The sequence below is a fragment of the Acipenser ruthenus genome, chromosome 4, assembly GCF_902713425.1.
Source record: "Acipenser ruthenus chromosome 4, fAciRut3.2 maternal haplotype, whole genome shotgun sequence".
In the NCBI taxonomy this organism is placed as follows: Eukaryota; Metazoa; Chordata; class Actinopteri; order Acipenseriformes; family Acipenseridae; genus Acipenser; species Acipenser ruthenus.
The window spans coordinates 34,816,734-34,831,979 of NC_081192.1; the positions used below are offsets into that span (position 1 = coordinate 34,816,734).

Genomic DNA, 15,246 nt, shown 5'->3' on the forward strand with positions numbered 1-15,246 from the left:
AGAAAACCACTACACGAGTGATCCAATTTTTAATCTGTGTCACTGCAGTGCCCTTCCATTACTCACAGATACTGCTTCTTTTCTTTTTTAAAGCCATGAATGTCTAAACAAGCATATGCATATCTTGCTTTAGTAATACCATAGTGTTTATCACTGAGCGCAACATGCAGGTGACAGTAATTAGCAGATGACAGAAGCACTCTGAATTTGTACCAGATGGTTGCTAAGGGTCACTGCAAACTACCAAACCCACCACAAGGAAACTGTTGTATTATACAACAACTATCTAGTTCACAAGCACTCAAACAAATGAGGTACTCGACCACAGGAAGAACATAGCATGGTCAGAACATTAAATATCTCTATTTGGGGCAGACCACTAATTACAGAGTTTGTAATTCATTTGCAGCAAAGGAAAAAAGTCATAAAAGAGGAAAAAAAAACAACCAATATATAAAATCGTAAAGTAAAAACCGTGCTAGCTTGTTATTAAGTGGGTAAAACAAATAGTCAATTTCCTTTGTTACGCCCTTTGCATTTTATACATCCTCCGATGTACATGCCAAAATCTCACAAATATTAATTTAAATCCAGAAAGTGTAATTATATTTGGAGCCATTTTATAATATTTTAACAGGAAATGTATTCATGCCTCCAGTTTCAGACATTGCTGCGCTGTGTAAATTAATTCAGTGTTTAATACACATTAGCACCCACTGATTAAAGTGGCAGGAAACATTATATGCAAGTTAAGTCACCAGCAGTTTCTGGAGTCCAGTTTTCCCGTTATATTACTCACTCGTGTGACTGTATAATGTAAACAGATAGTAATAGTTTGTCATCCCTCAACCCACCTACAAACACTGACATGTAGCAATAGACAAGCTTATATTTCCTATCCCTATACAATATTATCTATTCGTACACAATAAAGGTACAGTAGTGTTTGGTGTCACTTTATATCACTTGTAATAGAAGACTACAGGACAAATTATAAACATGTCATTTTACAGTAACTGTAACTAAATGCAATTTATCACAGAAATAAAGTTGCATTTATATTTAAAATGACACAAATATGAAAGCAACACAGCTGTCATGCTATACAGTATACACTAAAAAAAACAAACAAATTACATTCTAAAGGGATTTTGTTCGTTTGGTTAGCCAAGTAGTCCAGTAAATATTTACAGGAAGTGTACTGTAAACTCAAAATGAAAATAGGTCTAGAATTTGACTCATATCTTTTATTAAGATTAACATGTTTCAGATATTCCAGCATTACTCAACATACTAGTTACTATACAAAACTGTCTAGCACGTCATCAATTCATGTGGAAATAATGAAAACAGTGCTCGAGAAATGACACAGCTTGAAAGGGACTATAATGTAAAACCGTACTGCCACAAAGACCTCTTAAATGTCCCTTTATTGGAACATATCACAAAACATCTGCCTGTCATTGTTAAAATTGCTCCCCAGACATTTAAACACGTATCTTGCTATTACTCTTACAGGCCTATTTTCATTGAATCTATAGTTTAATACCTAACATGAGATGCAAAATAATTCCGTTCTATTGTCGAGACATTGCTGTAAACACCAGTGATCAGAAGGAGGCAGTCATGATTTGTTTTAAGGACATTTCCCACTGTGGCCCCCTATCTCAATGCTTGTTGTGCAGTGTTGTATGATTATACATATGAACAGAATACCAAATCAGTATTTTAAACACATGTTTTTATTTTCCAAAGATTGAGAAATATATGTGTAAAGGGGATTAGTAGTGAGTACAAAAGGATAATGTAATACTGCAAAGTATATGAAAAGAAGGTGCCTTAAAACAATAATGCTTTACATGCACACCTGTCCACAGCAATATAAAATTAAACAATATAAAAAAATTGCTTTACTGTCATTAATTAGGTCAATAGGGTGTAATCACTTCACACTGTTGACTTACATTTGATGTGTTACATTGAACAGAATTGTGATCAGGGTACCCCAAACCAGAATCTTTACACTAAAAGTGTGCCGCTTTAAAACATCACTTAAGTACCAAGAAATGAAACAGACACCATGGCCTTTTAAATAAGGCTCGATGTGGCAATCAAAAATACATTTCTATGACGGATGAAAATAAAAGGAGAATATATATTAAAAAGGGCATATAAGCAAAGTGTTTACTTGTCTTTAACTGAAAGGAGAAAAATGACTATTTTTAGTAAGTTTGAATCTCTAACTACATAGGAGTTAAAGACTGGAGTAAACGCTTTGTTTTAATTTTAGAAAACTAGAACAAAACAACCGAGCACTATCATCTAAGTTTTGTAATATTAACACGATGTTATCTCCTTTAAAAAAAATAGGAGTTAATTAAAGAATGGAGGTAACACTTTGTACATCCTTTATCACTGTAAAATAAAATGCTTTCTTTCTGAGAAAGTTGGTCATTCCTCCTTTCGATATCTAAGAACAAACATTGCAATTTCTACACACAAAAGATTACCAGGAGCCACTCATCTGTTACTGACTCAAATCAAACTAAATGAATAAACAAAACAAAAACTGAAACAAAAATGCTTTTTGCTCGACCATCAATTAAAAACCTGCCACACAATTTATAATTGAAGTTAAACATAAAAAAAAAACAACTGATATCTGGTTTGAAGACATGTAGATCTTGACTTTCTACCATAGTTAATAATCTACTGGGTTAAAATCCTATGTTTGCAGGAGGACAAAAACAAAACACCAGGGTTCCAGTAGGATTAACTTTATTGCACAAAATGTCAGCACTGACATGTCCAACTTTATCTATAAAGTTAAGGTTAAAAAAACTATCCAAATAGATTGATTACTAATAAAAAAAAAACCCTGGAAGGTGCAATTCAAAATTCAGATGTGGGACTGCTTTTTAGGGGATAACGTTTTTTACTGAACTAATTGACATATTGACTAAATGAACCTGAAAGGGTGACTCTAACAGTGCAACACAATCAGACATCATGGACTGGATTTCACACAGTGGAGAAAATCTCGATACTCAAATATTCAAATAGCATTTAATTTTTTACACGTAGCTAGATTAAACTAATCATTGTTCTACAAAGGTGATGAGCACCTTTTCTGAACAGCATCCATAATTATTTGGATGCACAACTCCGTTTTATTGTACAGTCATACCCACCAATGATAGCCTGCAAGCAGGTACGCTCTTATAAAGGAATATACATGGTTGCAGATTATGGACTAGCCAATAGTAAAATGGCTACGAAGAGGCGATGCATTAAAATCTAACCTACAGTACACAGGACAGATCATTTTGTTTTTGGTTTTTCATTTATATAACCTTGAGAAAGGCTGTTTACAGGTCAGACTGCCCTCCCCCAAATAAAGTGCATTAATAAAGGCTAACCTTCTCTTTATCAAAGTTAAGAAACAGTGAGTTGTTCTATCTTATATGTTAAGACAACTACAGGATCCAAACCGGTAGCACTGCTTTCTTCATGCTGAGTTATTCAAATCCTTCCAGCAACATTACATTTTCTTCCTCTTTTTCCATTTATTATCTTTAGGCTGTTAAGAAATCATCCAAATCAAAAGGTGATAACTATTCACACTGGATCCAGAAATGCATCCATTCTAAACCCACATGAAACAGGACTTTAAGGGAATGAAAAAACCTAGCTCTTTGCTGAATGCGACCCACAGATTTATTTTTCTGGTTCTGGAAAAAAAGAAGATTAAAAGTGGTGTATATTTTCTGTCTAATTAATTTAAATAGTTATCAGGCTTCGAGTGCAATTTTGATACCGTACCAGATGTCCGAATCAGGATTGTTTTCCCAACATTTAACTTATTGCCTTCTGTAAGCAGCAGAAATGATACGTTTATTTACGTTAGTGTTTCAGGCTATGGAGCACAATTTTTAATTGTTAGCAGCTGTAATATCAAAGCGTGCTCATTAAGGAAGCAATAGCATTGTGTACACATTCATAATCCTGAAGAACAAATTGTGGCAGCTCCATGTGCTACTGAATTGCTATATTGTTAGTTTGGCCTCATTTGTATTCTTTGTTTATGAAAGGCTAAACCGCTGTGCATGATTAGCGCTCATAAAAATCTGATTTTAAAATGCAGTCTCAACAGCGGAAGGGGGAATTGACTGCCCTTGGGCTATGAGATGTACTCCCATCACAAGACCTGCTAATGTCTCTGTCTAATATTTTGACAGATTCCCATATTTGTATGCCCATTATCTTTGCTGTGCGTGTCTGGTGTTGCCTCAAGTACACATTTTTTGTGGAGAGGCTTCTAAAGCAAATAGACCAAAGTCACAACAGTTATAAGAAATGTAGAAACTTGTTTGCTTTGATGAGGGGCACCAAACAAGGGAACTTGATATAAAAGCAACAGTCACTGGAGACCAATCATATATTTACAGTTCTAATGTTAGTACACTCAGTCCGAGATAAAACTCATGTTCCTTTTGGTGTTTGGAAATGTAGTATGACTGTTATAAAACACGAATGGCAAATCAACCAATCACCATTGAGAATTTGCCAGAATTCCAATACATTTTATCTTGTGCATAAATGTCATTCCGTGCACAAAACACAAGGTCACACTTTTTGTTTATATATCTACTATTAGTTTAGTACAGTCTATGTTTTTTATGATGTATAATACATTAATACATAGGGCACAGTGTGTCTCTCATTATAAAATAAATCATTTTGCACAGTTTGAGCTACAAAACACATAATATGCACGCTATGACACCGCTTAAATAATAAGAGAATCACTACATGCAATGTATCAACTTATATTACTATTATGATTTTTATAACCCCACAGTCAGGTAACATAGTCATTATCCTTCAGTAGGTTTGATCCATGCTAACAGGGCAGTAGAATGAGCTTTCACTATGACAACAGCTCAGTTTCAAGTAGCGTAATATGATCCGGTAAAAGAAAAAAGAAAAAAAATTTGGTTCATTACTAGCTGTGATCCTGTGTATTAGCTTTAATTACATGTTAGACAGCTGCCTTTCATTAAGTGCTCTTTGACTTTGGAGAGGGACATTGGCCACAGTCAATATTATATACCGATAATATGATATTAATGTCTAGTTGTTTTTATTATTCTTAATATATAGTCTTCAAAAGATAAAGTACTGTCACATTATAACAGTTCAGAACAGCTAAGAACAAATTTAATCAAACTTTGTAACACATCACTTCAATACAGATGGACAAAATTGTAAAGCAGGCATGGGAAACACTGTCTCGTGTTTATTTTCATATACTGTACGTAACTTATTTATCCTGTTGAATTTTAGCTTTCCGTGGCCTGTGGTGTTTGACGTGCAGGTTGACACGCGCTACTGTTGCATGGAACATCCGTAAAAGAACTGGTCAAGAATTAGTCAAGCAGTTCTATACACAGGAGTCAGCTAATATATATATATATATATATATATATATATATATACACACACAAAATGTACAGTACTTGCACCAGAACAAACTATGTACACTGAAAGTAAGATACAGTATTCAAATAAATAAATACTGCTAAATCATTTTGTATTAACTTATGAGTAAGACTTTCAGATCCAAACTAAAAAGCAAGTGCATGACTGCACTTTACATAATTGCATTACGGGTGTTGCTTGCATTGCATTAAAAAAGTTGCTTTATAAACTCAAACTAAAAGGCCATTATGATTCACATATCGATGCAGATCCCCTTTCTCTGTGTCATTGGGACATTTCAAAGTATCTTTTTATTAGGAACACAAATCAATATGCCCAAGGGCTTACAATACAGTACCTGCTGCAGGCAATTTGTATTATCTCTTCTTTCACAGTGATCCTACTGCCTGAATAACGTATTACAATGAGTGGCAGGAAAATGACAACCTGTCACAATTGATTTATATACTTCTGTAGTTCATCCTCTGTTTGTCCCCTGGAATAATGTTATGCATTACAAGTAAACAAGCAGCACTTAAGACTAGATTACTGAAAGTGTATTTTAGTTCACAAAATTATTAAAAATAAAATTGCAAAATGTTCCTGTACTACTTGTTGCTCAAACTACTGTTCTTAATTTGTTATGCAATAGCACCTTGGTAATGCAATAGTACCAAACCATGACCTCGATACTAATGATTGGTTCCACAGACCTTAATTACCACCAATACCGCCAATTATACATAAGGTACCATTAAGTAATCCAAGATTAGTGCTAATCAGGGCTGTGTGGTCCAGTGGTTAAAGAAAAGGGCTTGTAACCAGGAGGTCCCCGGTTCAAATCCCACCTCAGCCACTGACTCATTGTGTGACCCTGAGCAAGTCACTTAACCTCCTTGTGCTCCGTCTTTCGGGTGAGACGTAGTTGTAAGTGACTCTGCAGCTGATGCATAGTTCACACACCCTAGTCTCTGTAAGTCGCCTTGGATAAAGGTGTCTGCTAAATAAATAAACATTACAAATGTGTCTTGCTGTGCCAATTGTGTTAAAATGTCAAGCGTTTGGCCAGTATTTAAATTTTTTTGTCAGCTTTCTGGGTCAGCTGGAAATGCAGGCCACTATTACATCATATCGCTGACAGCCACCCACACCAGTGAACGCCGGCAGGGTGAATTATCTCGGAATGCAACGCTCTTGGGTGCAAAAATAACAAAAGGAAAAACAGTAACAAAAAGTATTTTTGTGGGGTCTCCCGAGTGGCGCATGCGGTAAAGTCAGTCCATGTGGAGTGCAGGATGCGCCCTATAGCCTGGACGTCGCCGGTTCGAGTCCAGGCAATTCCACTGCCGATCGTGGACGGGAGCTCCCAGAGGGCGGTGCACAATTGGCCGAGTGCCGCCTGGGGGGGGGGCTTAGGTTGGCCAGGGATGTCCTCGGCTCACCGCGCACCAGCGAACCCTGTGTACTGGCCGGGCGCCAGACCAACAAAGGGCGGCCATAACAAAACAATGGCTACATAATATAGGAATGGGACATACGCCCAATAGAATACTATGTGTGAGTATAGAGCGAGTCAACGACAGGACGTCACACAAAGTGCGACGGAAGAGAGCTCCAATACATTCAATGTTAATTTGTTTTATTGGTTTTTATACGATATACTGCTCAAGGAAAGGCTGAAAATGCATCAAAAACTGTTAATATGTTTTCTATTGAAATGGTTATATATTCATTTGCATTACAGTTCCCCTTTAAGTTAGTTTTTTTTTATGCATGCAACTGTTCTAGATTGTTCTTCAATAAATCAACAACAGTCTTATGAATATCAAACTTTAATTGTTCCATTAAACAAACTTAAAAAAAAAAAAAAACTTAAATAAGATATTTCCCAAAGGTGTTTGCCTGCCCTTAAAACGCTGTGTTTTCTTAGATAACTGTCCCTCCACTGTCCAGAGCTAAAAGATGAACTGGATGCTGAAAAGGATGTTTGCAGTACAGTGCATGACTAATATATATAAGCTTTGTAAATGCTCTAATTTGTGGTGACCCTGGAGTACAAAACAACACATTCCATTATTCAGAAAGCCTGTAAACCTACCAAAACCAAATTAATGTAGTCCAGTTGGCATTCTGGTGCACAGGGACCTGACAAAACTAAGTTACAAATCTTTTGTAGATGTTTACTTCCAATCTCCAAGGCTAGCTGGAAGATGCTTCAGCCTGTTGTGACATAGATCAAATGCAGTTTTAAAGTGGTCAACTTAATACTTCATAATTTTTGTATGTTTTTTTTTTCTGCTTAACAGTTTGTGTGCTGACAATCCATGCACTTACATGAACATTAGAATTCTGATATTTTTCGGACTGTATAATTTTCCAAAAAGTAATTATGATATCAAAATTCATGTAAACAGTTTTCCCAAAACGTATTGGAAAATTCCAAAAGTAAGTTTTTTGGAAAACACCACCTAAATATTCCAATAGTATTCCAAACTAATTTATGTAATGTAAACACACTTTTCAGAAATTCTTTTATTCTAATAGTGTACTGCACATTTGACATCATTCCCCCTAGACGTGACTATTTCCATACATCAAGATGTTGGGGACTTGCTATATACATACTAGTACATACTTATTAAAGCCTTGCTAGATTGACGCTCGCATCCCAATTGGCTGGGTCACATGACCAACAATACACCAGTACTTTTTGTAAATATTAAAGTCCAACAACTAATTTTTGATCGTAAAAAGATTACAAAAAAAAAAATCTAAAAAGCAGCAATACATGAGGAGAAAGAAAAGTATGATAACAATTTTTTTTTTTATCATTTTCAATGGCAAGTTACAGAACGGGACACTTCTTTTTTGTGTTGTATTTATTTTTCCAAAACAAAAAATCTATAAGATTTCAGTCACCGATCAGTTTACGGATCCATTTGTCTAGTTACGGATAATCTTATATTATTAATTTAAATAAAGTATTTGTACTTGATCAAAAGAAAACTCCATTATTACAACTATAGTTGTTCACACAGAAATTGCCTATACCGTTGGAGCAGCAAATTAATTCTAGCTAGGTAAACGCATTGAGAATTTAGAGTACCGTACGTAAGGTACATTAGCTTATATGAAGAAAAGGATGAGCTGTTGCAAGGAGTGGACGGTTTGCACACACTGGGGAATTAGAACAAGAGAGATCTATAGGATAATAATCTGTTGAATACACTAAAAGAATTTGCAACTTCGCTAAGTTTAAAATACCTGATAATTTATGCCTCAGTTTTAATGTAGACTGAACCAAGCCCTGCCTGTTCCCAGGCGGCTGTGTGGTCCAGTGGTTAAAGAAAAGGGCTTGTAACCAGGAGGCCCCCGGTTCAAATCCCGGCTCACTCACTTAACCTTGTATTCCATCTTTTGGGTGAGACGTTGTAAGTGACTCTGCAGCTGATGCATAGTTCACACACCCTAGTCTCTGTAAATCAGCCTGGATAAAGGTGTCTGCTAAATTAACAAATAATAATAATAATGCTCTACGTTTTCCAAAAAATGTAATCCATGTATACAGCTGAATTTATCAGAATTGCAATTTGATTATCTAGTCCAAACACGTAAAATGTTGTTGTTAAAAAAAAAAAAAATCTGATTCAGTTTTCTGAATAAATTTGTTTTCTGAAGAACTGATCTCATGTGACCATACTGAATCTCCCCAGCTACTGCGTCACAATAACAATAAAAACCCTACTTCCAAGCTTTCTTCAAACTTCGCTATCATGAAGAATTTTAAACAAAGCATGTTTGATACCGGAAATATGAAGAGTTTTATCCATATTTAAACCACTAGCTTAATGTGTTGCTTTTGCAGAATGACCTTTGGCCCTTTAGAAACTGAGCTGCAAATGTGACCCATGTCCTAATGACTGAACAGAATTCCATTCTAATTGTGATGAACAGCAGAAAGTATGAATACCACCCTATGTGAAACAGCATGCTCCACAAATCAAAAGCAATACACATGTACACTGCATACAGAACATTTGTTAAAGCCTTGCAACTCCCAATGTTAAAAGCACTTACCTTATTCTTTAGGTTTGATGTATTAAGGACACTCCTTGTCTCTTTTCCAGTATAAATAACCACTCCAATTATAGTCCCTGTCAAATTGAAACACTGGAGAAGTTAGAAAACTTGGAATATAACACCTTACATCCAATACCAATTTTCATTTTAAAATACTATGAAGAAAACCTTAGTTAATACTGCATCTTCTATCATAGCAGAAATTCTGTACCTGATCCCGGTAAAACTGTCCCTGATGAATTTATCTTCGATTTGAGCTTTAATGTAAACAGGTGTGGAATATATCTCGCGTCACAATGGATTTCAGTTATTATTACTCAAACTTCAAATGAAGTGTCACAAAAAATAAGCTAAATGTATCGTTGTTTTTGCTTACCAGTCCTCTATGTACAATTTACCTATGTTGGTATCAGAGTTTGTTGGTATCAGAGATTGTTTCAACACACTTCTTTTTCACAGTGCAGGAGAATGGACAAATTTACAGCACCAATTCCTGATTTTTTTTTTTTTTTTTTTTTTGAACCACCTAAAATGATAATTTTTCCTTTCATGGTTGCTTGGGTCTCATTCAATAGATAATTACTTATAGACCAACAGACTCGGATGAGACTTTGTGGTTGGATAACTCAGAATGGTAGCCTCTTCTCATTTCAGTAACCAATCTCAGCAAGGTACACTTGTTACGTAAGGATGAGTTAAGTTTAAAATGAAACTCAGTTCGCCACTGAAATGTAGGTGAATAGCTTTTACATACGGCTAGTTATTTGGGCAGCAGTGTGGAGTAGTGGTTAGGGCTCTGGACTCTTGACCGGAGGGTCGTGGATTCAATCCCCGGTGGGGGACACTGCTGCTGTACCCTTGAGCAAGGTACTTTACATAGACTGCTCCAGTAAAAACCCAACTGTAAAAATGGGTAATTGTATGTAAAAATAATGTGTAAAAAAATAATGTAATTGTATTTAAAAATAATGTGAGATCTTGTAACAATTGTAAGACGCCCTGAATAAGGGCGTCTGCTAAGAAATAAATAATAATAAAGATGTGCAACTGATGCTGCAGTCATCTACTGTAGCTGTTACCTGCAGGAGTGTGTACCATATACTAGGAATTCAAGCTGCTTAAAAAAAACATGTGAATGAATTTTCTTCTGAACCATACCATCAAACAAGGTCATAACCAAAACCTTTAACTCAATACAATCAGCAACTTTAGGACTGCACTACATACATGGTCTATCAGAGGGAATCCCTTTGGCAAGAGCATGTAAATTTACCTTTAACACAGGAGGTCATATGGTACCAGGAAGTAATAAGTAAAAAGTTTATTTTGCTTCAGTGAAGTAATTCAAAATATGCATAAGGTTAATAAACGACCAAAAGAGCAAAAAAGAAAATTATCTTTAGCATTACAATAAGGGGGTCAGTGATAATCTTGCTAATCCTAACAAGAGTTAAGAAAGTGGATTTTAATGCCACTGTTAGCACTCCTTTAACAGTTATTTGTGTTTAAGCCTCACAAACTTTCTTTACTGCAACCTTTGTTCTTACCCAGACACTATAAAGCTTTAGATTCTCAGCTCTTTAATGTTTCTCTACAGTCCTCATAGAACAATATAAAATCTGATCAATATTCCCATCTTAATTTACCAATTCATTGTCATCGCCTTGTTCTAAAGATTAATGTGCTATTAATATTAAATGAACATGATGGGAAAGCAAGACCACTTATAAACTTAAATACGTCCTAAACACTTCCACAGTCATCAGGAATGGAGAAAAAAAATTAGGGGCAATGAATCATGTCTGGCAAGCTGTCGTGGAGGCAGTGAAAAAAAAAATAGTGAGTAACGTTTTATCAGTGCTAAATTACAGTAGATACGGATTGGCATTACAATGAACATTGTTAATAGCAGGGGTGTCAAACCCTAAAATGATCCATAACCTTCAGTTGCCCTTTTGCGGTCATGTACCTCCGCAAACTGAGGGAGTATCAAACAAAAGGATGCTTCAAAAATACAGAACTGCACTGCCAACTGTAACCATGGTCTCCTATGGTTACTTCATACACAGTTCAAATCCTGATGCCCATCCTGTATTAAAATCACACGGTTTAAAATCCCACTTTGTGCATTGTCCATCATATTTTGTTATTGTTTCTGCTAATATCCATTTTAAATACTGCTTGCTGACGATTCCAGCACAAATATACTTTTTCAACTGCATATGAAAGCTAAATTTTTGATGTGAGGCTGTTTTAGAAATTACCAGTATCAGTAATGTCTACTCTGTGGAAATTGTGGGTGGTAAATGGAAAAATCTACACAAAATCACAGTTTCAGAGGGGGCAGAAATTACAGCTGCACATCCCTTTCAAAACTTCAGCTTTAGAACATTTTTACTGGAATAGTTAGTAACTCTGGCAAATAACGATTTGACCAGAAACAACAATTCAGCATAATAGTGAACACAAAGAATATGAAATTAAATGACAGAACTAAAAATTATGAAAATGTAAATTACATAAAGTATCTCTTTTATTTATGAAAGAGTCCTGCAGGGGTATATGCAGGAAAATTCACATACCATGTTTAAACTGGGGTCTTAAAGGAGGATCTTACAATACATGTGCTAGTAACGAGAAAAACATGCCTGAACTAATTAAAAACATGTATTTTTTTTGTTGTTGTATAAACAGACATGTATTGAGAGAACAATACGCACAGTAAAATAGAGTTACAGTGTACAAAATTAAAGGGGATATTTGATCCCACCAAAATGAAAGTATCTGGCATTTAGTTGTACCTGTTTGTGGCCTAGTTAAATTTGGCTAAGTTGACACAAGAAATGAGATTTTTAAACCTTGGTTTGCAACCCTTTCAGCCCAGCTTTTATATTGTTTTCATCATCACTGTATTTGACAATCATTCTATATTAAAACAATGTTTTATTTTAGACCTATACCATTCCTATTTGATAAAATAACAACTGCTATTTGATAAAAGAACAACTGATTCAAAACATTAAGGTTGATCATTCTTCATATGAGCAGCTCTGTGTTTAGAAAGGGACAGCAACATCAGAAAAAAAATGTGTGTATGTGCAATTAACTTGTCGACATCCCAGAGGCTGCAGCTAATAGCAAACAAAATCCTGCTGTAGTGCTGTTACTTGTGGAGGTCAACCTGCAGGTCAAGGTCAGGCCAGGGGAGAGTGTGTGGGGAACACCTCAGAACCCTTCAGCTCCAATTGCCAGTGCCCTGACAATTACAGAGGAGACAGACCACAAATCGATGGCATGGAAGATCACTAACATCGCTCTGATGTACTGTAAGTGTATGAGGGATTCAATGCACAGTGGAAAAATAAGATGACATAAATCCAAATACAAAGTGTCCCATTAGTACTTTTATTAGTTAATGCCACTTCCAAAAGGGTTATTAATATTGTTCAGGAATAATAAAAACACAAATCTAAATGGATAAAAGTATTACTGCACGCCCTGGGGTTGGAAGAATGATGTAATTACATGTGACAAACACATGAGAAATGAGCATACAGAAGGAATGCTAAAATTCTCTATACAAAACTTTCCACAACAAGATGCTCAAAGTAATCTTCCAGCAAATGGTTAATTAGCAAAAGCTAAATTGCAGACCAAGGCCTAGAAATTGACAGTGTTCCAATTAAAATAAGCACCTTCTCACATCATATATTATTCATGTATGCAGTGACATACAGATACTATAGAATGGCTAGACAGGAAGTCAAAGACAGACTGACACAGATTGCTGTACAAAGACATAGAGAGAGATCAAAGTAAATGAGAGAAAGGGATAATATTTACAGAAACGGGAGATGATAAAAAAAGGTAGAACCGATTGATTGAATTTGAATTTTCAGTAAAGAACACTACCATGAAATATGTTCCTAGAGTAAAACAATGTCATCATCTCCCACCTGATGCCACAACGGTACTGGCTCTTAGTGTATTCTCGATGCTGAGACTTTCGTGAATTGGAGGGTCACTATCTTCCTGCAAATAAAAAAAGAATAAAAAATAAATAAAATACTGCATTTACTTATTTGTGACTAGCAATTATGTGTGTTTTCATTTGCAACATGTTTTTTTGCTTCTTCATTATTGTAATTTTGTAACTACACAAATATAGTTGATGGTACAGTTTATCATTAAATGCATGCACAGCATATTTAAAAGCAATCTATTTAGAGATGTATACAATAACACTATTATGAAACCTCTTCTAACAGATGGAGTTGACATTAATACGCTCCAACTAAATTACAAGCAATATCAGCTTTATACAATCTAAAGATACGAAAAAGGTAAAAAGCACCGAAGCTTTTATTAGCACACATTTGTTAAGGAAATAAATAAGAACACTTCTAACAGTAGATGATTGTCTACAATCTTTTCTAAAGTAATGAAAAAGAAACTGTTGTTCGTAGTGCTTTATTAAACTGAAGTTAAAAGATTTCCCTTGCGTCAAACCACAGAGCAGTACATTTTACGATTATCAATACTTTTACAGAAATAATCAGGCACATGTATTACTCACTACTGTAGCAGTTAATTCTAACTGATGGATATCTGAACCCACAGAGTAATTGCATCCTGATTGACTGGCATGATAAACTATTTCTAAAGTTTGGTGATGTAATTATTTGCAATTACTAATAATTAGAATCTGAAGTACAGAGTAGTCAAGAAAATTAAAATGAGCTCTTGGATTTGTTTGTAGGAGCTCAGCTGTAATCAATAGACTTGTACTATAAATTCCCATTGAAATGAAAGGGATATTGAAGGAATGTTTGATTTGCATTACTCTATTGTAATTAAAAAGACGTGTCAACGGGTTCAAAAACCGAAATTGATTCTTGTTAATGCAAGTACCTAATTTACAATGGAAATATGAATTTAAGCAGACGGTCATCGTAAATTATAGTCACACAACGAAAACAAATCATCCATCGTTTGCAATTTATACACTAGCACAACATAATTATTTGCTGGTTCAGCTTGAACCTCAGTGTACTAAACTAGGATTTTACAGTAAATAGAACTCTCCTTGTGTTTTTAACATGTACCTTTCCAGACAGCGTTCTGTGGTTAGTAATAAGGCAGTTTGTTGCAGATGATGTCTAAACAGAAGATTCTGAGCTTTATAAGAAAAAATAATAATAATAATACAAACATGGCCCACACACAGAGGAACTGCTGCATATGAGCATGGTCCAAATATAGAATTTTAGGATTTTGGATACTGTAGGTGTAGGGTAAATTATACTGTTTCCCCTAAGTCGCCATTGTCTGAATTAGTAAAAATAACATGGTCACCAAAATCATCATCATCGTTTCATTAACTTATGAATTGACTTCCTTTTAAATTCCTTTGATGGACGAGAGCCTGTGAGGCCACACATGAAGTTAATGTTTAAAGTACTTTTTTTTTTTTTTATAAAACTGTAATGCGCCAAGTAGATCAAACGAAGGTCATTCTTTAAAGCTCTGGACAATTACCATAAATCTGCAATGATAAAACTTCTACCTTAAACAAAATAATTATTTATTTTGAAGTTATGTTCTTGGTTATTTATACCCTTTGTGGGAAAATCGAAATGACCTCACTTGAGGTTTCACTGATTCTCCATCTATTTGATTACTTTT

General features: G+C 35.1%; 1 pseudogene; it reads right to left on the bottom strand.

Annotated features, from left to right (window-relative positions):
• The window catches only part of LOC117400006 (probable phospholipid-transporting ATPase IIB), a 151,784-nt pseudogene that overhangs the window by 56,945 nt on the left and 79,593 nt on the right, over positions 1–15,246 (bottom strand).